Source organism: Rhagoletis zephyria, unplaced genomic scaffold, assembly GCF_001687245.7.
Source record: "Rhagoletis zephyria isolate East Lansing unplaced genomic scaffold, Rhagoletis_zephyria_1.1 Rzeph_scaffold_00129, whole genome shotgun sequence".
In the NCBI taxonomy this organism is placed as follows: Eukaryota; Metazoa; Arthropoda; class Insecta; order Diptera; family Tephritidae; genus Rhagoletis; species Rhagoletis zephyria.
Genome location: NW_016157213.1, coordinates 1 through 24,748, shown reverse-complemented (window position 1 = coordinate 24,748; position 24,748 = coordinate 1). Strand labels below are relative to the sequence as shown.

At 33.4% G+C, this 24,748-nt stretch overlaps 1 protein-coding gene across 5 annotated transcripts in view; it reads right to left on the bottom strand.

Annotated features, from left to right (window-relative positions):
- Positions 1 to 9,559, bottom strand: part of LOC108380860 (mediator of RNA polymerase II transcription subunit 15) — a 251,110-nt gene extending 241,551 nt beyond the window's left edge. For 3 of the 5 annotated variants that reach the window (XM_017637275.1, XM_017637282.1, XM_017637287.1), the window contains exons 1-2: positions 8,760 to 8,874; positions 8,507 to 8,706 (exon numbers count right to left, since the gene is read on the bottom strand). The gene's annotated coding sequence lies outside the window, so the exon portion shown is untranslated. Of the gene's footprint in view, positions 1 to 8,506; positions 8,707 to 8,759; positions 8,875 to 9,482 lie in introns of those variants that run through there. The other 2 variants (XM_017637259.1, XM_017637267.1) reach the window with 2 other exon arrangements.
- Between the last annotated feature and the right edge of the window lie 15,189 nt (positions 9,560 to 24,748).

The window sequence follows — 24,748 nt, the reverse complement described above, 5'->3', positions numbered from 1 at the left end:
ATATTTCAAAATGGTTCTCTTTTTTACAAAGCAATTGCATTTCTGGCTAGAATATAGACGATTGGATAAGGACTGAGCCCCGAGTTATTTAAAGAGTTTTCTTTTTTGTCGGGCAGAATTCTATAAGAAAGACGTACACGACTGCTTGGTGATAACCTCGACAAAACAAAATATGAGCTAGTCATTTTAAATTACATGGAATGAATATTGATGTGAATTCTTTTCTATACTCGTAACACATACATACATATGTTCGTATATCAGACATTTGTAAAATAAAAAAATTATAGTTTAAAAAACTAAAACCTCCTTATTATAATTGCCATTCGTACTATCATCAGGTATGTAACTTGAGAATAGAAATCGCTGCATCTTTTAGGCGTATCAATATTACATAGTTACATCCCGAGCTAATAAAAGGAAGGTAAAAATATTAGTGCGTTCATCCCAGGCAAGGCGTTTGGCCAAGCTTTTTTAACAATATTTATATGAAATTCTATTTATATAAATAACTAGCCGGTCTCGTATACGCGAAGCTTCGCTACGCGACTGACAACTAAACAGGTTGCAACCCCACTAAAAAATAATATTTAATTGCGCATCTGGAGGCCAAGCCCGATTCATTTGACACCTCATTTATTGTTATCTAACGAACAGCCCACATTTTTTAAATTTTCGCACAGGTTGCAACCCTCTTCTAAAAATAAAACCTTACTGCAAGTCGGAAGGTCAAGCCATTTACTTTGACACCTCATTTTTTTTAATTTGATGAACTGTGCAAATCTAATGTCATTAACAAAAAATGCCCTCGCGTATTATACATACATAATTTTTAAATAGGTAGCAACCCCACACAAATAAAAAATAAAAACTTATCGCACATGCAAAGCACATATCCTATCACTTGGTTCCTCAGTTTTTGCTCCAACAAACGGAGAAAATCTTATAATTTTTAAAAAGTAGCAACCCAACTCAAAAAGCAATATATTATTGAACATCTAAAAGCCGAGCCCTTTTATTTGACACCTCATTTCTTGTAAGCCAACGAACAGTGCGGATTTCATAAGTTTTTAGACAGGTGGCACCCCTATAGGAATTTAAATTACTAAAGATGATATTCCTATCGATACAGGTTATACTTAAAAAATCTCGTATAAATCCGTTCGGTAGTTTTTGAGATTAGCGTGGTCAAAATATATCGACTTTTATACTATGTATGCATAGAAGATAGTAATTTTTAAATGGGTGGCAACCCTATTAAAAAATTAAAGCTTTTGTACATGCGAAGGCCAGGCCCTTTCATTTGGTATCTCATTTTGTAATCCAACGAACGGCGAAAATCTTTTAACTTTTTAATAGGTGGCTACTCAGAAAAATAATACGTTATTACTATATATAGGAATTTTATAAATAGTTGGCAACCCTATTTAAAAAAAACACATTAGTGATTTTCTAGAGGCCAATCCCTTTCATTTGACACCTCATCTTTTGTAATCCAGCGTATCTTATAGTTTTTTAGACAGGTGGCAACCCTATTAAAATTTTAAATAAAAAAGGTCACTCTCCGGTCCACACAGAGTATATTAGAGAAAATTCTCGCCAAAATCCGTTCAGTAGTTTTCGAGATTACCGCCACAAAGAAACTCGACTTTCCTTTATACTACACTGAGAAAAAGGATTAGTTTCGACAACTAAAGATATTTAGTTCCCGAATTTTGACAATATTTGGGAACTGTGGCCAAGGATTGGTTACTATTACCATGGGTTGGTAATTATAACTAAATATATTAACACTTGTAATATTCATCTAGGTTGTACCAAATCGTTAATTTAGTTGAAGGGTTTGGTAAATACTAATAAATATTTTTTGAAGCATATTTCTACAAATTCCATTCAACTTAACGTATGGTTCATAAAAGGATATCATTAAGCTCTGCTAATACAGATAAGCTTTCTTTCAACACATGGTTTAGTCATAGTTCCCAAATCTTAGTTGAGGCAACCACGATTTGGTTTGAGAGCGGAACATATTCATGCTTGTGAGCCACCCCTAAGTGCTCATTTACACACGGCGATTTTTGTTGCCGCAACTCGACGTTTGTAGGAGAGAGCGTGACGAGGAAAGGAGGGGGGCACCGAGTTGCTCGTCCTCGGGCTACACGCTTTGTGCTCTCGTTCGTCTGTGTAAATTGAGTTAGCAATTCACAGCTGACAACAACAATTGCATACACAAAAATCGTCGTGTGTAAATGAAATGAGCAACACCAAAAGGGAATGTGAAAAATCGCGTCGACAAAAGTTTCCGTGTATAAACGCAGTCTAAATAATGCTGAGCGCTCTCTGAGCACATGTGTGTTTCACATGCGAAGCAGCTGAGCAATGCACACAGTCCCACTTATTGAATCGTTTGAATGTGCTAGTATGCCGACCATTAGTTGTGTTTTCATATTCTCCAGCAAAAATATCCAGTAACTTGCCAGTAACCAAATTTCGGAGAGTAAGCCAATATTTACTCCCAATGAGTGAAATATGCAAGAAAGTACGAAAACGCAAAACAAGCAAGAAGTTGCTAGTTTTATGAACAGCTTATTGATTTGTTATCTTCCGATGAAATTTTTTTAGAAAACTAGTATTTTCCATCTTATTATATATTTAAATAGGATTATTTTGTCAATTGCAACTCTAAAAGCACCGCAACTAATTATTTTGGTAATGTGAATCACATTAAGCATCATGCCATCAGCTGCAGCTAGCAAATAGTTGCTAGTAAAAATTTATCCAGTAAAAATCCAGTAAAACTTGCAAGTTCAGCTGTCATTTTTGCTCTCTCAATTTCCCCACTTTTGCTTGTTTCTTGCAAGTTTTTGCGTACGAAAACGACATCCAGTAAAAAACTAGTAAAATTAGTACTGGATTTACTGGATAGTGCGTACGCGAACAGGGCTATTATGTCGATCACAGCGCTAGGTAGAGAAAGAAATGTGTGTGCTATGACATGCCCAGGCTTGTTTGTCTCAGTTTCAGTTTTGCCATCGCCGCGAGTGGTTTCGGTGTGCGCATAGTTATTTAAAATTATAAAGTTTGATGCCAACCGGGGTTTCTCAGTGGATATATAATTCATGAGAATTATAATTTGAAATTATCTATTTAGCCAAGGAAAAAGCAAAGCAGTATACTTAAACCAGCACTTCCAGCAGATATTGATCTGGGTTTTCGCACGACTATTTCTGTTTCATCGTTTCTTTTTAGGAAATTCTTACCACCATATACATATGTATTATTTACACTATTAACTATTTATGTAAATATGTATGTATTTTTTATGCTTAATATATCCAAATAAAAGAAGAAAGTAAACACAACAACCATCGAGTAAATTTTTATTTGTGTCAAACTGAAACTTTTTTTTCCAATAATAAACGGTTAGCTGATTCACGTCTACAGCAAGTTCACAAAATTAATTGAAAACTTGTATCAGCCAAAGCATTGTTTATATTTGCTCGACAATGATTTTATTCAACTAACAATATTGTCCAATCAAGGTAGTCGTTTTGTAATTATTAACAAATATACATTTGTCCCAACTAGAAGTCTCAAGTAAATTGCAGACTTTCGTGAACTAGATATTTATTTATTTGGTCACTATAACCAAATCTTGGTAATTATAACTGAACCTTTTTCTGGGTTTATGTATAGAAGTTTCAATTTGAAAAAAGAAAAATCCGTGAAAAAGCGAGCGTGAGCCTGCGTGATTAAAAAACTAGGCATCGTGAGCATGCGGGAACATGATAGAAAAATATATAACAGAACGTGAGTGTGCGTGAACGTGAGCCAAAAGCACTTAAGCGCCTATCTCTATTCATATAAAGCAGTGGATAAAACTATACGTGCATGTGAAAGACAAATTTATCTGTTTAAAAGAAGGCCACTAATACTATTTCCTGCAAACACACATCGATTTACATCTTTTTGCTCAATTTTTATTTCTCTTCCGACACAGAATTGTTTTCGTACAAAATTATGAAAAAAGCTTTCAATTTCTTACTCGTTCGTTTTTAGGCATGCTATTGTAACGAATTTCGAAAGTTCGAAAATACGATTCGGATTGCAGCATATCCTTTCTACGATTCGTAGCAAAATCCGAATACGAAAGTGTTGCAGAATAGGGTTGATAAGAAAAATTTATTGATTAAACGATACCTAACTAGTTAGCGAGCCTCAGAAGAAATAGGTTTATAACTTTGAACATGACATAGCAGTTTAACGAAAATAGGAATACAAAACACTCTTAAAGTTGCTTTTATTTAAACGAATATGAGCTGGAATCGAGTTCCAGGTGGGTGAGAATAAAATTGACAAAAATTAGTCTTGCAGATGTTAAGTAATTATAGTATTATAGGTATAATCAATTCTGTTAGGCGCGCAGGTTACGGCAAACATAATTTTTGAAACAGAAATAGAAAAATACATTTTTTTTTACCGGGCAACGTGATTGAACACCACATCATTTTTACGAGCAGATTGGGAATTCGGCCTACTGTATATTAATTGGGAGTAACATATTATAGGCAATATTAATTTCATGACGATATTAGCCACATCGTCATGAAATGTCATCCGCGTAATTGTAAAATTGAAAAAATGGACTTAGCAACTTTTCCCTCTAAGCTAGCGATATGTATAAGTTCAAAATGTATGTGTGTGTTGTTTATTTCATACTTTATGCGAATGTTGTGCAAGTGCACCGACAAACCTTATATATGGCAAACAAAATGACAAATTGTAGCCAATAGTTTTGCCTGTGGTCGTGGGAGTATTTGTGTAACAAAACTGGACAAATGTCATATTTATCAACTTTGATAAAAATATCTTTAGACATATTATTTCTTAAGCTATATATCCGAGCTATCAATGGGCAGTCATACAAGGTTACTTGACCTTTGACGTACGTCAAAGAGAACATGGTCTTTTTAACAAATATTTTTTTCTGTGCTTTAAATACCTGCATTGCTTTCTTTCTCTCTTTATTATGATTTTTTTGGACCAATCTTAAAAAAACTACGAGACACAAAAGAAGAAAGTGTGCACTGTAATTCCTAACCAAATTTTCGTTATTTGCCTTTGATGTTACATATATTCGTTTCTATAATTTCAAATGGGGCTCTTTGGGGAATTTATTTTTAGCAAAAATTTTAAAAACAGTAATTTTCTTTACTTGTCGGGCAATATTTTTTTCATAGGGATATACATTGGATCCTTGGCTAAAAACTTTTGTGGTGAAACTGTTCCTTCTTTGCTATTTAAGGTCAAAGAGTAAGCCCTTAAATAGGGATTTCCAGCAGAAATGATAAACATCTGACTATAAAGAGAATCGATGCACAAATAATTAAAAAACTATAGGTCTGACCTTTAATAAGATAAAAATTACGTAGCTATCTGAGATTCAAATGCTTATAAAAAACAGGGTGCTTTTTTAAAAAAATAACAATATTCTGATCCGATTCGGCTGGCAGCCACGACTTTGATAACAGAATTTTGTTCAAAATTTTCATTCCTGGAAAATAATAATTTATTTTCCATATCCACCTATTTAGCTCGCTATAAGCACAAATTTTTCAAACCAGTCGCAGAAGGAAGTATTATAAATAACAGAAACTAAAATCGAAAAACGCTCATGAAGTTACAGATTCCCCAAATTCTGAAACAGCCAATGGAATGAGAATGAAGAATTCTTTTTAAAGAGCTTTAGAAAAACCTGACACATCTGGTTTGGCTTGTAAGCGCTGTTTAAACAACGATCTCGCCCTTATGCTAGATTCTAATTGTTTCTTAAAAATACTTGACATCCGCATTCGCATCCGCATCCGCGGATGTTAGCTGTTAGATATTCGCATTCGCATCCGCGGATGTTAGCTGTTAAATATTCGCATCCGCGGATGTCTAAAATTCCACATTCGCAACATCCCTACTTTGCAGAAATACAGAAGAAACTACTTTTTCTTATATTTTTCATTTATTTGGGATAAGACGTTCTTCCAACAAGCACGAGATATATATAAAACAAGTAAGAAAGTCTAAGTTCGGGCGGAGCCGAACATAAAATACCCGGCGCAAGTATTAAATATATGTTTTTTCACCCTTCCGAAACCTTCCGCTAGATGGTAAGCCGAGGTGTATCAATTTTGAGTAAATTAGCGTCCTTCAATTTCGAAATATTGAAGTTTCAAGCATTTCTTAAATTTACCGTTATATGAGAATCGGCCGTTATTTTAGTCCGATTTCAATAATTTTCAACGTTTTGCTTACACGTGGCAAGTACAATAACCATACCGAGTTTGGTACAAATTGGTAGAACGGTTACCGATATACTTATATGTGATCATAAGTGGGCGGTGCCACGCCCATTTTCCAAAATTTTACCATAAACGTATTTCTTGGTAAAGAATTGTTGCAAGCATCAATTTTGAATAAATTAGCTTCAATATTTAATGATTTATCGAAGATTTTGTATTTCTCTAAATTACCGTTATATGGGATGTGGGCGTGGTTATTGTCCGATTTTAAAAAGTTTCGGCGGTTTTTTATGCTGTACCAAGGCCAACAACTGTGCCAAGTTTGGAAGAAATTGGTGCAGCGGTTACCAAGATATACACATGTAACCATAAGTGGGCGTGGCTACGCCCATTTTCCAAAAATTTATAATATTCTTATTTTTCGTCTAAAACTTATTGTAAATATCAATTTTGAGTGAATTATCTTCAGTAGTTACTAAAATATCGCAGTTTTCGTATTTCTGAAAATTACCGTTATATGGGAAGTAGGCGTGGTTATTGAGCGATTTTAAAAATTTTCGGCCATTTGGTATGTTATGCGAAGGCCAACAACTGTGCCAAGTTTGGAAGAAATTGGTGCAGCGGTTACCAAGATATACACATGTAACCATAAGTGGGCGTGGCTACGCCCATTTTCCAAAAATTTATAATATTCTTATTTTTCGTCTAAAACTTATTGTAAATATCAATTTTGAGTGAATAATCTCCAGTAGTTACTAAAATATCGCAGTTTTCGTATTTCTGAAAATTACCGTTATATGGGAAGTAGGCGTGGTTATTGAGCGATTTTAAAAATTTTCGGCCATTTGGTATGTTGTGCGAAGGCCAACAACTGTGCCAAGTTTGGAAGAAATTGGTGCAGCGGTTACCAAGATATACACATGTAACCATAAGTGGGCGTGGCTACGCCCATTTTCCAAAAATTTATAATATTCTTATTTTTCGTCTAAAAATTATTGTAAATATCAATTTTGAGTGAATTATCTTCAGTAGTTACTAAAATATCGCAGTTTTCGTATTTCTGGAAATTACCGTTATATGGGAAGTGGGCGTGGTTAAAGTCCGATTTCGCCCATTTTCAATACCAACCTACCTTGGATTAAGGGAAACCTACATACCAAATTTCGTTGAGATATCTCAATTTTTGCTCGAGTTATCGTGTACACGGACAGACGGACAGACGGACAGACGGACAGACGGACAGACAGACAGACATGGCTTAATCGATTTCTTTTTTCATCCTGATCATTTATGTATACATTTGTCTATATCTATCTCTATTCGTTTTGGCTGTTACAAACAACCGTTATGTGAACAAAATTAATATACTCTTGTGCACAAGTGCGCTCGAGTATACAAATTATTTGATATGCCATGGACCTGTTGCTAACATATGTAGTATTTATACATATGTATAATGTATATTTATGTATGTATACATGCATATATACTTATATGGATGCGCGCTGCATACAATCCTACTCACGGTTTTTTAATTGAATATATGATTTTTATTGCACTGTTTAGACAAGGTCAAAATTAAATTTTTGCTTTACGGGTTTTCACACTGAATCATACATTAAACCCCAAAATGCCTCAAAATGTTTGGGTAAGTTTTGTCTTACGTATGTTCAGTTGCAGTAACAAAAATTATATTACGGGCCTAAGAGGCGGCACTTCCACTTCTGCTAATTATAAGCAACAGAACACCAATTCTAATAGCGGCTAAACAGCTACGTACCTATGTACACATAAATATGTTTGTATCTATGTATGTACATATGCATATAAATACACATCTTACGTATTTACCATTTAGAATAATGCAAGAATTGATTATACCTCTATTAATATAGGGTTTGGCTAAGAAAATTTAAAATTTTTACATAACTAACATTTTCCGAATTTATGGAGGTGATAAAAGGATTAAGTTTTCTCATTAAAAAATTAAATAATCTAGTTTCAAAAACTTAAAAGCGACTTTTTATTATTAAAATAATAATAATAATAAATGCATGTCTTTCACGTTTTGATAAAAATTCTTAAAATTCGACGCCTAGCACAACAGGTATATTTTTCTTTCATATACAGACACTCGATTAACTTCCCAATTTTCCGAGGAGCCTTATTTGATATTCAATACATTTTTCATCAACCACTGAATTTTAACTTACTGTGTTAAAGTTTGCAACAACAACTGCAATTTTTTATACTCCTTGTTATTTCAATATAGATTCATTCAAATCAGGCTATTTATTTCACAGGCACTCGCTTAAAAATATTCATGAGATTTTTTAAATAGCGACGGCTAGCCCAAATTATATTCGAGAAATATTTATTCAGAAACGGAAACGTACGCCCGTAAATCAACAAACTGCGAAAGACACAAAATTAGAAGAATATTAAGAAAAAAATCTTTTAGCGTACGTGTGAAAACAAAATGGGAGACTTCATAAGCAAAACAGCCGCAAAAATAAGTTCTCTGAACAATTAAATAAGAAGTGTATTTAAACGCGAGACCAGCGAAAAATGATTTTTAAATGATAAATAAGCCAGGGAAAATTTAAAGGAAACGCCAACGCCAGAATACTCATTTACACTTATACATAGATATGTATATATTAGGGTTGTTAATTTTTCAGCTTTTTCCGATCCCGGGATATTCGGGATGTTATTATCACAATTCCGGGATCCCGGGATTAGTCCCGGGATTTGGATATTCATTACTTTTCAACAACTTAATTCGAAAAAATTGCTTCTATATGGTTTGAGAAAATAAATAATAAATAAATGGGTTAGAAACCTACTTTTTTATTTAAAGTTGCGTTTTTATTTTTTCACTGACGTAAGGATTTATTTTAAACGACTTTGTAATTTCAAAGATATGATTGTTTCCAAAAATTATTTAAAAATTCAATACAATGAAGAATAAAAATATGGGTACCAATTGCAAGAGGAAATTTCTTTAGAATTAAAAAAAATATATATATAAAATTTTTTGGATTCACAAGGACGAAGCTGATAAAATTAGAAGGACGAAATTCGAGGATGTCATCGAGTTTATATAAGTCCTTAACATATAATTTTTTCAAAAACAACTAATGCGAAATTTCAAGGATAAAACTTTAAAAGGGCATTTTCAATACTTACCAGTCCTTCTGCACCAAAAACTTGAATCTGTTTAAATTCCACAGGATTTCCTCCTTAATTTGATACACATACTTTTTCTGTAAGCACATCATTAAATCAATTTTGAATTACTGGCGTCAAATTTAGGCATTCATATCAAAATATTAATTATTAAATAAAAAAGAAATATAGCCAATACTGTTCAACAAAAGGAGTTTCTATTATTGCCATCAGTGCAAATTGCAAATCCCGAAAATCCCGGGATTATGTTCCAAGAATCCCGGGATTTTTGGGACCTTAAAAAGGCCGGGATCCCGGAATCCCGGGACTAACATTCCTAGTATGTATGTATATTAGGTCGGGTCAATTTGTATGGGAGATTTTTTGGACTATGCGGATAGGGTATAGGTACAGTCAAGAATGATAGAATATTCTCTCAATCGTGAGGTACAGTGACCAGATTTCTGGCGACGAAAATCGGGACATTTCTAAAACATCGAATTCGAACATACAATTTTGTTTTTAGAATGAAAAGACATGACATCTTTTACAACAGTTTTATTTAAAAAACCAAAGAGAAAACAAGTAATTTTTAAGCAAAAAAACCTCAATTCTCATATAAAAATTTAAGAGTACCGTTAATTTCATTACGATCTAATGGCCGGATCTAAACCAAATTAGTATGGCACCACCTCTCTGGTACCACCTTTCCTTAAAAAAAAGAATTACAGAAATCGGTTAACGCGGTCCAAAGTTATGCGCCAATATGCATAAAAAAATATTCCGACGAATCGATAACTTCCTAACTAAATCTCACAAAATTCAAGTTAGTACCGTTTTATTAAAAACAAACCAATTAACTTAACAAATAATTAACGTCAACTAAAACCTTAAGACAAATGAAGCATAATAGACAGTAATATAGCGAGAGTACCAGTTTGACAAAATAAAACACAACCAAAGATCACAGCGGCCGCTTTGTTGTAGTGATTAGGGACACGATATCGACACAAAAATATAGACTCGATATTCCAAATATCGATACCAAATTCAAAAAATTAAATCTGATTATTGGTCTCATTTTCTAATAAAGAATGAACAATTTTGCACTTTAATAAGTGTTTGCTTATGTAGAGGTAAGTATGTTACTTGACATCACCGAAGGCATGGGTTGAAATCCCGCCACATGCCAACTTAAATAAGATAGTACTCGTTTGTGCTCTTTAAGGCCAAAAATATATTTATATTGCTTTACATTATAAGTTCCAAAGTATAGACATATTTATGGGCGTTTCCAGGGGAAGGTCATGGCACGACATAGATTTGCAAAAAATGGAACAACTAGGTAGCGCTGAATTCAAAATAAAAAATATATTCGACATGTTTTATTTGCGTTAAAAATTATTTTAATAACAATATTAACAAAAAAAGTTTAATTAGAAGTTTTAGTAACGTAACGTCATGTAACATCACGTCGGATACTAAGGCTGAAAAAAAAGCAGGAAAGATTTTTAAATTTGGAACTTGGAAAATTAACTTTAAATATTTCAATGTTAATAAAAAAGGAATTGTACAAATAGTCTTGCCCAATTCCCAGAGTTTTTAAGTGTTGACGTTTTCAATTTATTTTTTAACATTTAACGTCACGCCACGCGAGATTGAAAATGCCCATATGTACTTTTCCTTAAGCACATCAAAAATAATTGAATAAAAGGTAATTATTTTTTTATATAGTGTACAATATTTTGTTAATTACATTAAGTTTTTATTGTAGGTACATTTACGATTCGATACGACCAAGGGTTCTGCTACTCGATTCCAAAAAATATCGTTTGAAAACTATCGAGTAAAAAGTATCGGTATCTAATGGCAAAAATATCGATATGGTATCGTATCCTAACTAAATTCGTGTCTCTAGTAGTGATAAGCAGTGCGCGCTTCTACTCCGCCGGGCCTGCGTTCAAGCCCTGGTCAAAGCAACAAAATATAGAAACAAGTTTTTTTCTTAACAACGGTCGCCTCTCGGCAGGCAATGGCAAACCTCCGAATGTATTTCTTTATAATGTGTATGGCTCAAAAAACTTGGTTGTGGGCCAGAGTTCACGGATACTCCTATTAAAGTAATAAATAAAACCCTGAAAATCGGGACTTAATCGGAACAATTATGAAAAATGTGGACACTTATACGTCCCGACTTTTAAAAAATATTCAATTTTCTCAAAATCGGTACGAATGGTATTCGTAGGTATAGGGGTATTCTACTTGAAGTTCTAAGAGAATTTGCCGAATAAACCGGGGATCTAAAACCAATTTAGAGCCTGCCAAATTGCGAAAATATGTAGCTTTTATTTTACTGTATTGTCTGAATTCTTTTATAAATACATGCACTTGTCTTTTTTATTTAATTATACAGTCGTCAAGCTGCAGTCGAACATACAATGCGTACGATCGTAAAAGGGCAAAGTTCAATTATGTGTGATTTTATTTCTTATAATTATTTACTATTGAAATTTAATTGTATGAAAAAAGAAAATTTTAAGAAAAAGTACAATCAAATTTTTTTCTTTTCAAACGTAAGAAAATGTGAAATGTTGTCATTGTTGCGCCCTCTGGTGGAGGTTTCAAGAAACCTATAAAGGCCAGTATGCAGCTCTCAAGAAAACAAAAACTCCATATAAAATGACGTACCAGAAATGGCTAACAAATTTTCTTTTATAAAATAATGGCAATTTTTTCTTGACCGTTTTCTGGAGAGCTGCATACTGGCCCTAAGTCTAGAAATGGATTCTTCATGCAAAAAAACCCTCGGCCATGGCCGTAGCTCCAGCCCCAACGCCATGACATAGTCAAAAAATATTTGCACGGCCTAATGTATGTACTAGGGATGCCGATCCCGGGATCCCGGTGTTGCTTGCATTAATCCCGGGATCCCGAAAATTTTGAAATATTGAATTGATAGTAAGAATTTGTTTATGAAATTTGAAGAATGATTTTTGTAAAATGCCGTTTTGACTGCAATTAACAAAATGCTTGAAACTGTACTTTTAAATTGCAGTCTGAGCCTTTTTTGAAGAAGATTTCAATGAATTTACTCATAGCGCCGCTAATGTAAACGAAACAGAGAGTTTTAAGGAAAGCTTTTATAATTTTTTAGATCAATCTACTCAAAACTTGCTCAAATGGAAAAACTTAAAATTTGACCGACGTGCTGGTAAAAGAAGTTCAAATATTCTGTAATGGAGGAGATAGGGGTCATTATCTTCAAATGGATTATGTCTACCTTTTGACAGTTCAGCCTAAAAGTGTTGATGACGAAATATGTTTTTCATCAGTAGGTTTTGTATGTAAAAACTGCAGGTCAAGCTTAGAAGACTCCGCTTTGAATGCTTTGCTGCTCGAAAACATTTTAAGTGCAATAATAACAACGCCGGCAAAAAAAGGGGTTTGTGTTTTTAACCAGACCCAACTACCAACATGTATTTCGACTCGCTGAATCCGATACTGAGATCCGTTTGACTCGTACACCCTCAAAATTTCTAGTAAATTGCGAAAAAAAATGGCAAAAAATCCCCCATTCGCCATTTCTTTATAGAGTAGAATAAACATGTTTAGAGAAATTGTTTTTGTATATTTTTGTTTTATGTTTTTTTTTTTTAATCGTCACTTGCCAAAAGTACCTGGTATTATTATTTGTGATGTATACGTTCCTCAATCACATGGTTTTTTAAATACAATTAAAAAAATGTTTTACTTTGAAATTTGTCTGGTTTAATAAATATCGCTCGCGTAGAGTGCAAAGTTGCTAAGTCCCAATTTAAAAATTGTACAGGAGAGGAAAAAACTTCGTATAGCCATTTTCTTCAGTATTTCGTAAAACTTGGAATACATCATTTTGCTTGTTTAAAGCAAAGCAAAACTCCATACGAATCGGAGGGATTCGATATTTATTAAAAGATTTCGAGCTTTTTGGCCTTATCGAATTTTCGGACCTTTTTTTGGCCTTATCAAATTTTCCTTTCATTAAATATAAACGAGAAAACATAAAACAAGGACCTTTACCCTTTTCGAAACGATGCAATTTTAATTTATCTAGCCTCCTATATCAAAATATGATTTTTCATTAAAAGTGAAGCTAGCAACTTTTCACTCTAAGCTAGCGATATATGAGTTTTACAATCAGTTTATCGTAAATTTTAAATAGTTTTATTTAATGGTATGTTTAAATGCTTTCAGATATTGAATTCTTACTCATATTCATTAAATTTATGACTCAATTTGAATCCCGGGATAAATCCCGGCATCCCGGGATTACCTAAAGATATCCCGAAATCCCGGAATCCCAATTTTCCTGATATTTTGGCATCCCTAGTATGTACGTATGTATATATAACAACGAAAGCATATGGGAACATACATAAGTATGTACATTAGACTGCATCACTCCCCATACAAAAAATAATCGGTACTATTTTTCCATTGGAATTATAAAATCTACTATATTTTAAGACGTCCACCAAAATATTTCGGAAAAATATAAAGATTTAAGTGAGCTGGACCGATTTGAAAATACCTCCAAAAATGGTTTTTTTTATGAATAAAAATAGTTTCTTAAAGATTTTTTTTTGAAAAAATCCCCTCAAATGACAAAACGGTTTAAGCTTAAAATATTTGCATAAATATATTAAAAAAAAATTTAAAAAAATTTTAACGGAATCGTAATGACGATACTGTTTTTAACATTTTTCAAAGATTGGTATAAGAAAAACTTGAATAACTGAACCTAAACTCTTCCGATTTAGACTTAAGAGGTGTCATTGGAAAGGTATTTTCTCACCCTTTTCAGGGAAAAGAAAGGTAGGAGAAACGAACCTCATTCAAAGTTGAATTAAGATGTTTTGGTATTCGAAAAAAAAGATGGGACACGAATGACGTTTCTTTTGGCCAGAAATGAAAACGGTGTGAAAATACTGAGATCCCATAAGTCTAAATCAGAACAGTTTTGGCCCAGTTATTCAAGTTTTTCGTAAATCAATCTTTGAAAAAAGTAAAAAAAACAGCATCAAAAATCTCATTCTTACGATTCCGTTGAAAAGATTTTTAAATATTTTTATGCAGATTTTTTAAGCTTATTCTAATTTGTCATCTGAGGGTACTTTTTTCAAAAAGTTCTTTAAGAAACTATTTTTATTCATAAAAAACTTAATTTGTGGAGGTAATTTTAAATCGGTCCAGCTCGCTTAAATCTTAATATTTTTCCGAAATATTTTAGTGGACGTCTTAAAATATAATACATTTTGTACCGACGAAAAAACCGCAACTTTTTTTGGTGATGCAGTCTAATGTACATATGTATGTATAAACAAATATTTATACGTTTACATAGGCAATTGTATGCGTACATATATGCACGTTTTTTATATGTATGTATATAATGCAGCATATATAAAATTAGTTCTTTTGCTCGCCCGCGGGTGCCCGAAAGTGCCCAAATGTGTTTCTTTGGTTGGTCCACGGGCTGTTGAAAGCCACTTTGAGAGATAATTTTTGCTTCTCATTAGCTCACTCGAACTATTTTTCCGGGCGAGGTGAAAACTGTCAAACAGCCAGAAGAAGAGTAAGAATTTCAAACATTCATATTTTAACTAATAAATATGTGCATATTTCTTTCTTTGATTGATAAGTGAAAAAAACTCAAGGGAATCATTACACTGGTCTACAAATTTCAACTTTTTTTCTGCGAATAAGACGGGACCTGGTGTTTCTGAACGGATTTTTCGTGCTGAACACGAATCCGGGGTCAAAAATGTCCCATCACGTCACGTTTTCGAGAAAAAAGGGGTTGAAACCCCTAAAAACAGCGTTTTTGGCCATTTTCGAAAAATTATAGAGCTGAACCCTGACGTGGTACAAATTTTGCATATATCAGAAATTAAAGGCTAAACCGTGCCCTTTCGAATGAGCCCTATGCCGAATTGATCGCGTGCACCCTTAAAGCAGGGGGTGTATTTGTGTTTAGGGGTGCAGGAAAAATTGATCACAGAAAGAATTTAATCTTAAACGATCATAGAAAATTAATAATGCCAAGGTTTTAACTATATTAAAAGTCGCTGATTACGAATCTGCAGTTAGATTTTAAAAATTTAAGATGACGGGTCGAATATGGTGGATATAAACCTTGGACTCCTAGACACAAATACACCCCCTGATCTAAGGGTGCATGCGATTAATTCGGCATAGGGCTCATTCGAAAGGGCACGATTTAGCCTTTAATTTCTGACATATACAAAGTTTGTACCACGTCAGGGTTCAGCTCTACAATTTTTCAAAAATGGCCAAAAACGCTGTTTTTAGGGGTTTCAACCCCTTTTTTCTCGAAAACGTGACGTGATGGGAAGTTTTGGACCCCAGATTCGTGTTCAGCACGAAAAATCCGTTCGGAAACACCAGGTCCCGTCTTATTCGCAAAACCCTTGTAGACCAGTGTTATCAAATCTTATTTTGTGCGATTTGACGTTTAGGTCCGAAAACGAAAATGGGGTTTTTGGCGTTCTCGTAGTTTTGGGCAGTTTATTCACTTCTGTGAGAGCATTTCGTACTTACGCTCATTTGCCTGAAACTAGCCCAAAAACGTTAAAAACCAGGGACCCAACCGTCTATGACTTTTATAATAAAAGTTTCACGGAAAAAGTTATTTTGTGACTTTTAATTTTTTACAAAAAAAATTCGGTTACAATTTGACTTTTATTTTTTCTGTCAAACAATAACGGTTAAAATTTGACTTTTATTTTTTCCTGCAAAAATTAAAGGCTCAGCTTAATAACAAAAAAGCCTTTGGAATTAAAATTAAAGTAAAGTTCGTCTTGACTTCTAGATTTCAAAAATATATAATTCTAACTCAGCAAACGAGACCAAAACTAGCTGCCGTTTGATGCCCGGGATAGCAACATATTAAATGCCAATTCTTAAGGAAAATCCGTGGAGTATTTTTTTGAATGTTTTCAATGTAATTAAATATAATCAGGAATTGATTTAATAATTTTAGTTCTAGAGAAGTCAGCACTATACTGGTTATTTAAAATCATTTAAAACACATAGGCAGTGTTGCCAGATTTTGGGCGAGTCTATTCCCTTTTTGTCCATGCAATTGTATATATTTTTCCCGTTTTTCATTTTAGGTTTTCCCGTTTTTTCCCCCTTATTATATAACCCAGTTTTTAAAAATGGCAAATCAATTATTCTCCTTGTTTTATTTTTTATACGATCAATAACCGTATAACTCAGTCAATAACAATAACAATTCAATTTACATGTAATATTTTTAATATAAAAATATTACTTTAAAATATATATTGCATTTACTTATGCGTTATTTGTACATATCATTCGTGTGCAATTGTAATAGAATTTTTGAATCACTGAACACCGTTTTCAACAGCACTGATCAATATTGCATTTTTAGCTTGATGTGCTACGGAACCATTAGTGAACTGCGAAATTTTCAGCTGGCGATCAGTTACCATGAATTGACTTATATTTTTATACCCGAGCGCACTTGTGTACAAGGGTATTATAACTTTGTTCACATAACGGTTGTTTGTAACAGGCAAAACGAATCGAGATAGATATAGACAAATGTATACATAAATGTCAGAATGAAAAGAGAAATCGATTAAGCGGTGACTGTCTGTCCGTCCGTCCGTCCGTCTGTGCACACGATAACTCGAGTAAAAATTGAGATATCTTAACGAAACTTGGTATGTGCACTTCTTTCGGGCGTAGGACGGACGGTATTGAAAACGGGAAAAATCGGACAATAACCACGCCTACCTCTCATATAACGGTAATTTTCAGAAATACGGAAACTGCGATATTTTAGTAACTACTGAAGATTATTCACTCAAAATTGATATTTACAATAAGTTTTAGACGAAAAATAAGAATATAATAAATTTTTGGAAAAAGGGCTTAGCCACGCCCACTTATGGTTACATGTGTATATCTTGGTAACCGCTGCACCGATTTCTTCCAAACTTGGCACAGTTGTTAGCCTTGGTATAACATAGGAAACGGCCGAAATTTTTAAAATCGGACAATAACCACGCCCACATCCCATATAACGGTAATTTAGAGAAATGCGAAATCTTCGATAAATCAGTAATTATTGAAGCTAATTTATTCAAAATTGATGCTTGTAACAATTCTTTACCAAGAAATACGTTTAGGATAAAATTTTGAAAAATGGGCGTGGCACCGCCCACTTATGATAACATATATGTATCTCGGTAACCGTTCTACCAATTTGTACCAAGCTAGGTGTGGTTATTGTGCTTGCCACATAGAAGCAAAACGTTGAAAATTATTGATATCGAACTAAAATTACGGCCGCTTTTCATATAACAGTAAATTTCAGATATGCTTGAAACTTCAATATTTCGAAATTTAAGGACGCTAATTTACTCAAAATGGATACACCCCGGTTTACCATGTAGCGGTAGCTTTCGGAATGGTGAAAAACATATGTTTAATACTTGCGCCGGGTATTTAATGCTCGGCTCCGCCCGAACTTAGACTTTCTTACTTGTTGTACATGCTTTTGCGTTTTTGCATGTTTTTGCAACTAAGATTTCTTAGGAAGAATGCTCACTGTAGATATTAAAGTCCAGCGCAAGTGTATTTGCCGCATTTCGTGCAATAAGTACTCCTTGCATTGTACTCTACTCCCAACACATTGTTACTCTTTTTCCGCATACATACACTGCTTGGCGTTGAGAGAGTAAATACTTGACGTACTTGTTATTACTCCCAGTGATGCCAGATTGTGGGTAATTTCCCTCTTTGAGGGATATTTTGCATCAAAAATTATTAAAAGGGAAAAAAGGGACATTTCAAAGGGATTTTCTTTTGACGCAGTTATTGTTGCATAATTGATCAAAATTCAAGAATATTTGATACTCTTACGTAATTAATCGTTCTGAAGATGGGATGTGGAGTGAAATGGTATATAATTGTTAAAAAGTATAAGGCCAATTTCGAAAATTTTCTCACGTTAACCAATTCAAGCGCTGAGTAAGAAAGAATCTACAGTTGTAACTGGTATTTCATGTAAAAAGCGGAACAAATTATCTGATGAAATGTTAAATAGCACATGAATGTGCTTCAATTTTAAAGTCACCGAAAAATTATTTTAGTGAGTGAGCAAAAAAATTAAAGTGAAAAATTGAATGAGTGAAAAAAGGCAGAGAATTTTACTTCTTTACTACTGAAACATGTATATGTTTAAATTCGTTGGGAATTTTGTGGGATAAATTTTCAAGATGTGGGTAATTGAGGGATTTTTTCCCCATTTTCGTGGGATTTTTAACAGAGAATGTCTGGCATCACTGATTACTCCACCAAAGTAAGTACTCTACTTTCGCTCATCGCGTACGAGAGATATTTTCTGCTGCCAAAAGGGAGTAGCAAATCTACTCTCTGTATACTTTTAGTACTGTAAGTACTTGCGTATTAAATTTCAATTCTGGTTGTTAGCTAGGGATAAATCGATACAAGTAAATCCAAGTACATACTCGATACTTTTCTCAATTTACCAAGTAGTTTTTTACTCGATACTTTTTACTGCGATCCAAGTAGGTATTGAAAAAAAGTACTTGTATCGGCAGCGCAAAACTTATTATGATTCAGTATCTTTTTGGAAAAGCAACCCATTAGAGGAATGGGAAGATATGCGCACTACATTTCCGCAGCTATATAAGTAAGCCCGTCCATACATAACGGTTGTTGGGTCACCTGTCCCTTGCTATCGGCTTTTCTAAAAAACAGGTACAACTATCAGGCATGTTCTAAAATTCGAATATTTGAAATCGATTCAATTTCGATAATTTTCTCGATTGTTTTTAACCCAAAAATTTACAAGTCTCGCATTAAAATGATTTATTTCATATCGCTGCTTCTTTTATGGGTTTCAATAGGAATATTCACTGTTTTCATCAGATATAATTAAAAAATATTTGACGAGTTCAAAGTTTCTAATTTCAGAACATGCCCGTATATCAAAATCTCGCCTTTCAGCAAAACATTTGGAAAAGTAGATTTTTTTGGGGAAATATAACAAAAAGGAGTTATTTTCTCAAACTTATTTTATATGAAAAAACTTTATCTATTAATCTTGTAAAAAATTCATATTTTTTGTGAAAAAAAATTCAATAACTTTGAAAAATTTGCAAAGTTGTAGTTCTATGTACAAGTACTCGATACCTTTCCGATACTGAGTAGTTATCGATAACTTGTTTGATACAAGTACAAGTACTGATTTCAGTAATACCTTGATGGTATCGATTTATCCCTATTGTTAGCCTACTAGTTGATATCGTTTGCGGCGCTGGTCAGTGAAATGGAAAGAGTAAAAATAGAATATGGAAATTGACGATGTAAGGAAATGTTTACGGCCTTATTTATAAAAAATAACGTAGATTTAGACCGTTTGTTTAATGTGACATTTTCATAAAACTTTTGTATTCAAGCAGTTTTTTAAATCTATGTATTTACTTATATTTTTATGAAAGTATTATTTCTCGTTTCTAATTTTCTATAAAACTATTTGCAGTCATTAACCAACAAATAAGTTGTCAAAAACAACAACTGCTATACGAAGTAAAATTATTAGTGGCAAATCAAAATTTGCTGCGTACTTCTGATCAACTAATAGTTGCGTGTTAGATGATCGTAATATTTTTCTGATCATTTGAGACAACATGTTGGTGTGTACCTTTGAGGGTTGAATTTGACAGCTAATGTATGAAGTCATTCAGAAGACGCATAACGATCACTGATTTTTTTTTATCAACGGTTGCGCTCAACTGCTGCGACTTCTGAACCTACCCATTGATAGCTTTTTTTTTGATAACACTGTGCGACAGCTCAAATCGGTATTGAGTAAAACCAAATGCAAGAGATAGTTTTTGAATTTCATTGAGTTTTTTTTTAATAAATACTAAAATTAGAGGTGTATGAATGGCGAAAGAAAAACGTTATCCGATTTTTTTAAATCGAAGCTACATTTTTACATATGTTCATATGTACATACATACATAAATATATTTAATATGAAATTGAAATCTTCACATCAATTTCCGCCATCTTCAAACCCATGGTTTCAATTGTACGCATATCGTCAGGGTTTTCCCCACAACTTGGTTTTGCTGCAGTGAAGCGACAGAGCAAGTGACGAGAAAAACACCCCTATGCTGTAATCCGAAAGTTCGTAGTTACGAATTCGTAGCTCCGTTCCGAAAATTCGAAAATTGGTATGCTGTAATCCGATCGTAACTATCAACGGCGTTGCCAACTAAAATAGTGAAATTCGAAGTTCTTAATCAGCTACTTTGACAGAAACAAATCAAAATAAATATAATCGCAAGTGAACAGTGAAATTAAAAAAAAATGTTTAATCGTATTTGAAAAAGCTTTTCCTTAATTAAGTAAAATAGAATGGATTCAGTGGCCGGTGCACTTTTGTCTCAGGAGGAAGAACATGCTGCAGTCAACTGTTGCATTAATATACAAAGGAGATTGCTACGAGACAGTTCTGATCCATTTAGCTTAAATGATAAATATATGCTCCCTCTTTTTAAGGGCGTCCATTCAACTAAATATTGTGTTGCTTTAAATCTTGCAACGCTTTCCCATTATTCCACCACATCCTCTTTAACTATTACAAAGCCTCGGGCAATGTCCGGCCTTTCGCTCATGCATTCCACCAGTTTTTCGTATTGCGAGCGATTTGTTCTGATTGTCGACTTGATAATTTTGTAAACATTTAATAATACATTGTTTTTTATTCACACTTCAACTTACATACATATTTTTGCGTTTCCACACTTTATTTTATTGATATTTTAAAAGAATTCGCTTCGCTCCGACACCAGTTGCTCTTCGTAGAAAATTTCCGACAAATCCATACAAATTACAGCTACGTCGGATTCAGGCATACCAACATTACGAATTTCGAAGATGGTCCCCGAATTTCGAAATTACGATACGGCAACGCGGATTACAGCATACCAATTTTAAGATTCGTAGCAAAATCGAATCTACGACGGATTACAGCATAGGGGTGAAAATATATGCGGACACTTATCGTCCCGTTTCTGCCTTAACCACGTAACTACATTTTTTGAGAAATGGGGTTTTTTATGTAACCGTTATATTTTTTATTGTTCATTCTTTTTCCTCGTATCTACATTCGTATTACAGAAATTAAGCGAAAAGGTCGTATCTACACACAATCGCAGCATATAAAATGCAAATAAGTGAGTTCGTTGACAAAAATCTAGTTACTTAGCTGACTGATCAAAAACAGTGCACATTAAATGAAATATAAATTTTTATTAAACAGAGCAGTTTAAGTAAGAAGACGATTATAGTTGTATATATGAATATGTACATTACCTCAGAACTCAAAGTATGTATATTATTCTAACCTCAAAATGAGAGTTTTTGATTTTAGATATAGAATTATGGACGAAGTTTATCAGCAATTAAATTTAGCTACTACATTTGAAATAAACCAATCATCCGTAAGATCATCTGTTTTTCTGACACAATTTCGAATTGATAATAAAATTTCTAAGTAATTATTTTTAGGCACCAGTAATACCAACAACTTCTAATTCTTCTAACAAACAACAAGTTGTAGTGTTAGATGAAACGACAGGGGTATTCAGGTTCATTGAATGTGATGGAAAATCCTTAAATAATAAACCTAAATCACAATCCACAAGTTTCATCCTAGATGAGAAAACGGGAGAATTTATTGAAAAAAATTACCATAATGTTTGTCCTCTTATCAAGATTTCGATCAGGTTTCTGACACTGATATCCACCCAGTTACAACAAGTAATTTTAGTGATTCAAGCGATTCTTGTTTTCGCAGAAATGAAATAGATGAAAACTCAGGTATGGTTACTAAAAAAAGGAGAAAGAAAGGGCAGGGGAAACCGGATAGGTGGCAAAAAAAATGTTAACAAAAATGCTAGACAAAAAGGAAAAGAGTACTACAGTGTAAAAAAAGCGAACGGTAAAATAATAGGAAAGCAGAAAAGGGAGAAACGTATACTCTTACCAAGTTGCAGTTCCAAGAAGTGTGAAAAGAGTAACTATTTTAAATGTAACGAAGTCACGGAAGCTGAGAGGAAAGAGTTGTTTAATTCATTTTGGAAAAACATGACTTGGGAAGAGCGAAAAGTGATGATTGCGAACCTAGTGGAAAAGCGTACCGTAGCTCGCCGTACAAATAAAAAAGATTCTAATTCAAGACGTAATAAAACATTAAGATATTTTATAAACATATGCAGCAAAAAAGTACCAGTCTGCAAAAAAATGTTTTTAAGCACTTTCGGCTTAGGAGAATCTGCTGTTAATAATTGGATTGAAAAATCTAATGATTATGGAGTTCCTCTTCGAACAGTAACAAAAAATAGAAAGTTGTCCGCAATCAATCTTCAAAAAGAAAAGCATATCATAGATTTCTTACAAATGCTTCCCAAGATGGAATCCCATTATTGTAGGAAAAAAACAGACAAACTGTATGTCGACCTCACTTATAGCTCTTACAAAGATGTATTCAAAGCATACGAACAGTATTTCGCAGATAAAAATATTCTACTTAATGAAAAATCTTCTTATGTATCATTTTTAAAGGTTACACACACTCTGAACATTGGTTTATTTAAACCTAAAAAAGATCAGTGTGACCTATGCTTCAGTTTCAAGAACGGCAATATTGACCAAACATCCTACGAAGAACACACTAATAATAAACATAAGGCAAGAATGGAAAAGGATTATGATAAAGAAAGAGCCTTAGGAGGTGAAATAAATCTCTATACTTTAGATGTACAAGCTGTTCAATTAGTGCCACTAATAGCTGCATCATCAACTTACTTTAAGCAAAAACTTGCTGTACATCAATTTACGTTTTTTAATTTGAAAACATCCGAGGTATTTTGTTACATTTGGCACGAAGGTGAAGGGGGGATGGACTCAAATGTTTTCGCCTCCTGTGTTGCTCACTTTTTAGAAGAACATTCTGACCTTAACATTCCAACAGTTCTATTTAGTGATGGTTGTTGTGCGCAGAACCGAAATGTCACGTTGGCCAACGTATTGCAATTCATTGCAATTAAACATTATGCAACAATTTATCAAAAATATTTAACAGTTGGACATACTCAGATGGAATGTGACTCAGTACATTCAACAATAGAGAGAAAAAAAAGTCCAAGGAGATGTATATTCCAGCTGATTTCGTTCGAATTGTCACAGACGCTAGAGTCTCTCCAGAACCATATAAAGTACACTATATAGATCACAAATTCTTCAAAAACTTTTCGGGAATACAGTTTTACAAATCTATACGACCAAGCTTTAAAACGGGTGATCCGCAAGTTACAGACCTAAAATGTTTAAAATATGACTCAGTCGGCATGTACTATAAGTTGGATTACAATAACGATTGGACCTTGTCACCCCAAAGAAAAACGAAAATTGATATTTTTAAAAATAATTTTACTCCTTTATATTCTAATTCCATACAAATAGCAAATAGAAAATTTAACGACCTGCAGAGTATGAAAAAGCTGATTCCACAAGATTATCACAGCTTTTATGATAACTTAAGTTTTACCACTTAAAATAATTTCTTATTCTTTGCTCATTTAAAAATTTATCCTTACAGAAAGTGAGTGAATTTGTTTAACTTTTTGAAATTTCCTTTGATTTTTTTAATTTTTTAGCTTAAATCATGTCCACAACGTTATTTTTTAAATAAAAATACATCCGCCAATAACATTTATATAACTACAATTTAGCATTTTTCTTCACAATAATATTAAAATGATCGACAGAGATTTCGCATGAAAGCTGTAACATCGTAACTGCTATTTTCTGACTACAAAAAATGCAGAACGGAACGTCGTAACTAACAAAAGTTGTTACAACTTCGGAATATTCGTAAATAAATAAAAAACAAAATTCAGTACATATCCGTAATGACAAAACTAGAACAATAAGGCATAGAATCTTAGTACTTTGTTTTGCTGAGAGAAAATAAAAGTTTTTCTTGATTTCTGAAAAACTACCATATTGTAGATACGAGGTTAAGGCAGAAACGGGACGTTATATATGTATCTATGCACATACGTATCTATGCACATATGTACGTATCTAGTAATGAGTATCTAAAAAGCGGCAAGAGTGACCACGGCTCTAACAAGACTAATGGCTAACAT